At 41.2% G+C, this 8,994-nt stretch overlaps 1 pseudogene; it reads left to right on the top strand.

Moving 5' to 3' along the window:
* Positions 1–2,860: 2,860 nt before the first annotated feature.
* Positions 2,861–3,766, top strand: LOC118523582 (nascent polypeptide-associated complex subunit alpha pseudogene; annotated as a pseudogene).
* Positions 3,767–8,994: the final 5,228 nt, after the last annotated feature.

Genomic DNA, 8,994 nt, shown 5'->3' with positions numbered 1-8,994 from the left:
GATTCATGAAGACTCTTCTTTCACCTTAAGACATATTAACTGTTGCTCAATCATGCTGAAAGCACACAGTTCACAGGCTACACAAGATGATGCCCCTCCAACCAAGTTACATCTACCAAGATACGGTTGTGTTTGTTTTTAAATATATTTATGTTGACTTTAGTTATTTTAATTACCAAAAAAATTAAAAATTTTATTACCAGTGAAATATGAAGGCAAAAAGTAAAAGACAAGTAACTTTTAAAAATACTGTCAAATTAGTTGGTTAAAATATATATGTGTGTGTGATAAAGTTGGAAAAAATGGTGTGGAGAAGTTGTAAAAATCTAGAAGGATTCTATGCTCAAAATGTTTTGCAGGTGCAGTTACATCCTGGACATTTCAGATGTCATAAATAAGGCAATAGGTGTAGTTTATGCAAAAAAACTAAGGGAGTTTTAATCAATGGACTCATGATCAAAGATAAACCCTTGGCCTTATGGATGACATGTGAATAAAGTGTTATATGTTTAGGATTAAAATAAAATTTTGTGGAGTGATGGGGTGGGTTAATTAGAATAGGTATAGCATTTATTATAGTACCTGGCACATAGACAATCCATTAAGTGGTGGCATTATTGTTGGTAGCTAAGGACAGGTGTTATTATATTTGATAAAATATTTATTAAGAGTCCACTCTGTGCCAGGCCCTGAGCATACAATGGTGAGGAAAAAAAATAAATAACAAAACAATCCTGGACACTGCCTTTATGAATCTTAGAGGGAGAGCATCTATTTGATGAAATCATCACATGAAGCCATAATCTCAATGTAAGAGAAGGGCTATAAAGGAAGAATACAGTAGGGGGACCTGATCTGTGTTGAGGGTCACCAGAAAGTATCCTTTGAACTGAGTTCTGCAGCAAGAGTTCAGTGAGGTCAAATCTAGCAGTCCTTTGCAGGCCATGAGAAGAATTTGGGGCATTAGCATAATGCAGTGCAAATTCAGAGGTGACAATCTACTTTAAGATCAAATTGCATAAAACATCTCCATTCCCTTTGAAATCCTATATTAGTTAGCTGCTGTAAGAAATCAACACCAAAATTTCAGTGGTCTGACACAAACTGAAATTGATCTCTTGCTCAGTAATAGCCTTCGGCAGATATTCCTGGCTGGTGGGAGGCTTTCCTCCACACAGTGATTCAGGGACTCAAGCTCCTTCCATCTTATGACTCTACCATCCCACCAGAACTCATCAACCTCTGCACCTCTGCATTCAGCCAACATAAGGGAGAGAAGAGCAAGGAGTAGGTACACCCACTTACTGAACATCTGACTTACATCACTTCCGCTGACATTCCGTTGATGAGAGCTAGCCAATGAACACATCAGGTAAACAGAAGAATGTAGATCAGCTGCTTCCCAGGGACAGCTGCTTTCTATGGGAGGGGAGGACCATCTGTAGTACCCAACTCTGCCACAAACCACTTAACATAAATTAACATTTTTGCCAAGTAAGTTTTTCCTTTTATCTTGGAAAATCTCCCTTACCCCGGGCTCAGTCGGTTAAGCATCTGCCTTCGGCTCAGGTCATGATCCCAGAGTCCCAGGAACGAGTCCCACATTGGGCTCCCTGCTCAGCAGGGAGTCTGCTTCTTCCTCTGCCCCTCACGCCACTCTCAGGCTCTCTCTCTCTCAAATAAACAAATAAAAGAAAAGAAAAAAGAAAAGAAAATCTCCCTTACCTCAATCTCAGTACATTGTCTGAATTTGAGTTAGTGTTCAGTAATTCATGTGGCTATTTTAAAAGGCATAGCAAATATTAGATTTTTCTTTTAAATGCAATGTACCATAATACACGTTCATGTATTTGGTGGGCCTACTAGTCTGAAAACATAGTAGTTACCATTTTTGCTAGACCATATTTGGGTGGTCTGAATTCTTCTAATTTTTGATGTTCTACCATTAATGAAAATGTTTACTGTGTCCAACTAACATCACTCCTGGTCATTACCAAATGAGGGATGGTGTCCTGAGTACTTCTTCCCTTCAGCTACACCAAGCATACTTTAAAAACTTACACCAATACTCAGCAAGCCCCACATATATACATAACTACAATCTCCCCCCCCAAAAAACCAGTAAATTTTAAGCCTGTTGTTATGTATCTTTTCCTTTACCAATTTGTCGCCCAATTTTGAATGGGTAAGAGAAGAAAAACAAAAAGCTGTCTGTAAAATCTTCTTTAGATTCTCTAAACTCAAGCCCTCGAATGAAGAGGTTCAGATCTCCAGCTTCTTTCTCAAGTCCAATTCTTCCTTCAAATAGGTTTTGCTGGGTTTGGATCTTATCATTCATGTTCATAGACATAATGAAATCTAGCACATACCATATTTTCCTTTTGTAGAATAAGATAGGACTCTTGGATATAACATCAAAAGTACAGGCCACAAAAGGAAAAAAAAAAACCAATAAGTTGGACTTAGTCAAATTAAAAACTTTAATTCATCAAAGACACTACCAACAGAGTGAAAAGGCAGCATGTGATGGGAGAAAATATTTGCAAATCATATGTCTGATACAGGGTTAATATCCAGAATATATGAAGAACTCCTACAACTCAACAACAAAACAAACCAATTAAAAAATGGGCAAAGGACTTGAATAGACATTTCTCCAAGAAGATACATAAATGGTTCATAAGTGCATGAAAAGGTGCTCAACGTCGCTAATCATGAGGGAAATGCAAATCAAAACCACAAGATACTACTTCACATCCATCAAGATGGCGATTATCAAAACAAAACAAAACAAAACAGAAAACAAGTGTTGATAATATGGAGAAACTGGAACCCCCATGCACTGCTGGTAGGAATGTAAAATGGTGCAACTGTATGGAAAACAGTATGTGGTTGGTTTCTCAAAAAAGTACAAATAGAGTTTCCTTCTGCAACAGGCGTGGGTCACGCTCTTGCTCGCTCTCTTTCTGCCGCCATCTTGGTTCCACGTTCCCCTCACAAAACGCCTGGTGAAGCCACAGAAACCGTCCCTGCTACAGAGCAGGAGCTGCCACAGCCCCAGACTGGGACGGGGTCTGGAACAGAATCCGACAGTGATGACTCAGTACCAGAGCCTGAGGAACAGGATCCCACACAGGTAGCCACCCAACAGGCTCAGCTGGCAGCAGCCGCTGGAATCGATGAAGAACCAGTCAGTAAAGCAAAACAGAGCTGGAGCGAAAAGAAGCCAGGGAAGGCTATGTCCAAACTGGGTCTTCGACAGGTTACAGGGGTTACAAGAGTCACTATCCAGAAATCTAAGAATATCCTCTTTGTCATCACAAAACCAGATGTCTACAAGAGCCCAGCTTCAGATACCTACGTAGTTTGGGGGGAAGCCAAGATCGAGGATTTAGCTCAGCAAGCACAACTAGCAGCTGCTGAGAAATTCAAAGTTCAAGGTGAAGGTGTCTCAAACATTCAAGAAAACACACAGACTCCAACTGTACAAGAGAAGAGTGAAGAGGAAGAGGTTGATGAAACCAGTGTAGAGGTTAAGGACTTAGAATTGGTCATGTCACAAGCAAATGTGTCAAGAGCAAAGGTAGTCCAAGCCCTGAAGAACAACGGTAATGATATTGTAAATGCTATTATGGAATTAACAATGTAACCATCTGAAAACGAGGACTTTTTTTTGGTGTTTCAAAAGAATAACTGCAGCTTGGTTTGAAATTTGTACTGTTTCTATCATGAGTAAAGTTATGGCTTCTTGTTGGATGAAAAAAAAGTACAAATAGAATTATCATGTGATCTAGCAATTCCACTTCTGAGTATAAACACAAAAGAATTGAAGGCAGGGGGCTCAAACAGGGATTTGTATATGCGTGTTCATAGCAGCATTATTCACAAAAGCCAAAAGACAGAAGCCACCCAAGTGTCTACCAACAGATGAATAGATAAAAATATGGCATATGCATACAAGTGAATATTTTTCAAAGCTTTATTTATTTTAGAGACAGAGAGAGCAAGTGTAGGGAGGGACAGGGGGAGGGAATCTCAAGCAGATTCTCTGCTGAGCATGGAGCTGGACTTGGGGCTCGATCTCAGGACCCCAAGATCATGACCTGAGCCAAAGCCAAGAGTCAGATGTTCAACCGACTGAGCCACCCAGGCGCCCACATACAATGGAAGATTTAATCAGTCTTTAAAAGGGATGAAATACTGATACCTACAACAACATGAATGAATCTCAAAGACGTTATGCTGTGAGATCACCCAGTCACAAAAGGACAAAGACCATATGATTCCACCTATATGAAATACCTAGAGTGGTCAAGTTCGTAAATACAGAAAGTAGAATAGTAGTTACCAGGGGCTGACGGGAGGGGAACGTGGGGACTTACACTGAGTTACTGTATGAGTACAGAATTTCAGTTTGGGAAGATAAAAAAGTTCTGGAAACGGATGGTGGTGATAGTTGTACAGCAATGTGAATGTGGTTATTGCACAGAACTTTTACTTAAAAGTGGTTAAAATGGAGGGCACCTGGGGGGGCACCGTCGGTTAAGCATCTAACTCTTGGTTTCGGCTCAGGTCATGATCTCAGCATCATGGGATCAAGCCCCCTGTTGGGGTCCACACTCGGGGCGTCTGCTTGAGATTCTTTCCCTCTCCCCCTCTGCTCCTCCCCCTACTTACATGCTCTCTTTCTCTCAAATAAATAAATAAAATCTTTTTTTTTTTTAAAGTGGTTAAAATGGGAGGGAGGGAAAGAAGGAAGGGAGGGAGGGAGGGAGGGAGGGAGGGAGGGGAAGGGGAGTGAAAGGAAAGATATGATACTTGAGACAAAGTCTGGTGGAAGCCATGGCCCCAAACAGAACTTGACATCCTAAGATGATGATGTCCCCTTTGCTACAAAGGGCCAAAGCTTTCAGGGGGAAGTCCTTGGATCCCCTTATTAACCAATGACATGGACTTGTTTTGTTGTTAAAGCTTTATTGCTGAGCACAGGGCATCTGGAGCCTGTGATAACCACCCACCCACATGCTGAAGCTTGGGTCGGTTTGTAAAAACAGTTAGTTCAGTAGAGTTCATGCCAGTGTCCTTTATATGTTTTTATCTTTCTTTTTTTAAATTTTATTTATTCATTTATCAGAGAGAGAGCACACACAAGGGGAGCTGCAGGCAGAAGGAGAAGCAGACTCCCTGCTAAGCAAGGAGCCCAGCACGGGACTCGATCCCAGGACCCTGGGATCAATGACCTGAGCCGAAGGCAGATGCTTAACCAACTAAGCCACCCAGTCACCCTGGTTTTTTTATCTTTCTGACCAAAAAAGATAAAGAGTATATAATATTTAAGTTAAACTAAATATATATATATATATAGTAAATATAAAATATATATAAAGGTAAAGGGTATACAATATTTAATTTAAGTTAATATTCAAATCTGGTCTATATTCTTATTCCCAGCATAGTTATTAAATCCGAGAAGAAGAAGGAAGAGGAGAAGGAGAAGAAAAGACAAAGCCATGGATATCCCAGTGTTAAAGGCTGAGTCACAGTTTGAAGCATACCAGGTAGAAAGAAGTCTGCAGCGTTAACTGTCATTGTGTGGTTTGCAGACCTAAGAAGTTTCCATTGTTACCCATTTCTTATTGATGTTAAGTCCAGCCTGTTTTGTACTCTTCCACAGTGGAATAATACTTACGCCTTCCATGTATGTCCTTTCTACTAGTTGCAGTTGTTTTTCTACTATTATTTTATTTGCATAATTAACACACTGATTTGTTTTGTCTTGACAGCCTGGGGCAGTGGTACTAAGGGTATACATTTTTAAGTCAAACAAATACACGGACCTTTTGAAAATGAAGCATGCTAGATTCCTTTCTTTTCAGATTCTCTTGAAATCAGATAATAGAGATTCTGGGAATCATCCACTCGAGGCCAAAAAAAAAAAAAGGTTTTATAGCCAATGATGATCTACATAAACTTTAATGCCCTTTAAGATCATCTGCCTCGTACTATGTGCTGGTTAATTGAATTTAAATTAAAAAAAAAAAAGGTAAAAAAGATCATCTGCCTCACGGTCAGCTAATTTTTCTCAGAATGCCTCTGAGATGAATGTGTGTATACTCATATTTCAGCCAGTAATAAAGGCTAACAAGGCGTGACCCTGAAAAATACACCGACCAGGGTTCTCTACTATCAGGTTACAGGGGAGGGTGTTGGATTGTTCATAAAATGCTTTCGATCTTTGCTGAGACTATGTTGCTAAACCAGCCAGACTTCAGGATTTAGAAAACCTACTCTGAAGCCAATCTGCAATTCACAATGGTCCTGATGAAGGACCAGTAAGTTAAATTGGGTATGTAGAGGCCAATTTTTTTTTAAATAAAGAACATTTGTTCAGAGTGATGCTGCCAACAGGATTTTACTTGTGCAGGTCTCCCTTTTAAACTTTGCCAATTAAACTGGCCAAATCCCTACAGTCCATTCCAGAACCTCACCAGGAACACCATCATGAATTAATAGTAAGTCTGAATTACGTGATCATTTGTAAATAGCACTTCCTTAATTACTATCAAGAATTTGAAAAAAACAAAACAAAAACAAAAACAAAACAACACACCACTAATGGTGAACCAGGTATGGCCTAGGAAAAACACTGACCGCTTTTGTCACGCACAAGTTGACACGCAGCATATTCAAAGGGACATACTTCAGGAACGAGGTGGCCTGAGTCCTCATCTCTGTTCATTCTGTGCAGATTTATACAGGTCACTTGAGCTTTTTACTCTACTCTTTTCTCATTTTTTAAAAAGATTTTATTTATTTGAGAGAGCGAGAACATGCACAAGTGGCAGGGGAGGGGGAGGGCAGAGGGAGAGGGAGAAGCAGACGCCCCGCTGAGCAGGGAGCCCGATGTGGGGGCTCGATGTGGGGCTCGATCCCAGGACCCTGAGATCATGATCTGAGCCAAACCGCCCAGGTGCCCCCCTCTCTTTTCTCATTTTTGAAATGAAGGGCATATGCTAATAATCTCTGTATCCTTTCTGGCTCCCAAATTCTAATTTTACATCTCTAAATCATTTAAAGTAACACATTGTCTCTACATAAACTAATCTTGCTAAACTGATTCCAACATAACTTTAGTTGACTTGTTTAAGTAGGTTGAACATCCCCACATTAGGAGCTCTGAATCATGGCCTCCCTATTAATTTTCTCATAAATAGCACAGAAGTTAAGTTGCAACCTAGTTTTGCCTGCAATGTCATAAAATCTAAATTAGTTGAATTTAAATTGGTGAAGTGTGAGTATGTGTTAGATTAAAACCCAGTATCGACGAATTGTGCATGTTCTTTCCTGGGTCATTTCCTCTTTTTCAGCACGATCTGCCCGGGAAATTATAAATCGCCCACAGCTTCCACAGATACACCTGACTCCTGAAAGTCTGACTCCAGACAGTTTCTCTCCTGAGCTCCAAACTCATATTTTAAAAATAATCTTCACCACTCACTGAGCGTCTCTTACAAGTCTGGTGCTGAACTGTCATTTTAACAACACGGTTTCTGCCTTGAGAGTTCCTCTGCAGGGCAGACCTTGTTATCTCTATTCTAGATGAGGAAATTGAGTCTCAGAGAGGCCTTGTAGCTGATCAGAGTCATGCAGTTGGGCATTTTCAAAGCCCTGATTGGAATCCAGGTCTTGCCGCCTCAGAAATCCATGCCTCTGACTATTTTACTAGAATGAACAATATAGATTAGAAATGCAAGATACTACATCATGATAACGGTTCTGGATCAAAGTTTTCCTCTTGGCATAAAGTGGGGCACGTTGGCAGGAAAGGCATTCGGGCAAGGTGGACAAACTCTGAAATCTGAGATCAAGAGCAGAGGAAGGGGGAGCTATAAAGACAGGTCTGGGCTGGACTGGGAAGAGCTTCCTCGGTCCAGAACGAGGAATGTAGGCTTCTATAGAACAACGTGGGTCATCACAGGGATTCAGGAGGGAGCTGGGAGTGATGTCTAGCGTCAGTTTCATATTTTAGCAGAAACATTCTGGAAACGACTTTAAGAATACTGTAGAAAGAAATAGGGGTGAGAAGCAGAAAGATCATTGAGGAAGCTCTTCTCCTAGCCCAGAGAGAGGCGATTCAGCCTGAATAGGACAATGACAGAAGGAAGGCATAAAAAAGGATGCAGAACTTGGCACACAATTAAATTGGATAAGTGGATAGGATGAGGTTATGTGGACCCCAAAGCAACTCTGATTTGTCTTTATCTTGCTACCCAGCAAAGTATGCCCCGACGGCACCCTTATTGCAAAGCCTACCATCTCCTCAGAGAAAGTCACTGCCCTGGATTGTACCAGACCCAAAACATGCAAAAATAGAATGTCTGGATCCTATTGAATTATTTCTGGTCTTTTCTCTATTTTTAAGAAGAGAGAGTCCATAAGACATGATTTCCTGTCATCGAATGCCTGTGTCTTCAGACTAGGGGTAGGAAAGAAAAGGAGTACAGAAAACTGAAAGACACCTTTGGAGTGTCCTAGTGCATATCTAAGTCCATGACCTGTGAAAACGATGACAAGGCCTACCTTAGGGGGAGCTCGGGTCTCACTCATTGCAGAGCCTAACCTCAGCTCCTGCCTCCATATGCATGAACCGAATGTAGCCCAAACTCAATATTTCTAAATTTCTCACCCCCCAGCTCTAGGCAACCTCTGTCCTATACTTAAATTCTTACAGTCACCTCCTAATTGGTCTTCCCACATCCACCCAGGCCCCTGCCCTGGACCATTCTCAACACCAAAACCTCAGGGGCGCCTGGGTGACTCAGATGGTTAAGCGTCTGCCTTTGGCTCAGGTCATGATCCCAGGGTCCTGGGATCGAGCCCCACATCGGACTCCTGGCTCAGCAGGAAGCCTGCTTCTCCCTCTCCCTCTGCCTCTCTCCCTGCTCGTGCTCTCTCTCTCTCTCTATCTCTCTGTATCTGTGTCTCAAATGAATA

This window comes from Halichoerus grypus, chromosome 5, assembly GCF_964656455.1.
Source record: "Halichoerus grypus chromosome 5, mHalGry1.hap1.1, whole genome shotgun sequence".
Taxonomy (NCBI): Eukaryota; Metazoa; Chordata; class Mammalia; order Carnivora; family Phocidae; genus Halichoerus; species Halichoerus grypus.
Note: the sequence above shows the minus strand (reverse complement) of the source record. Positions and strands in the feature narration are given on the sequence as shown.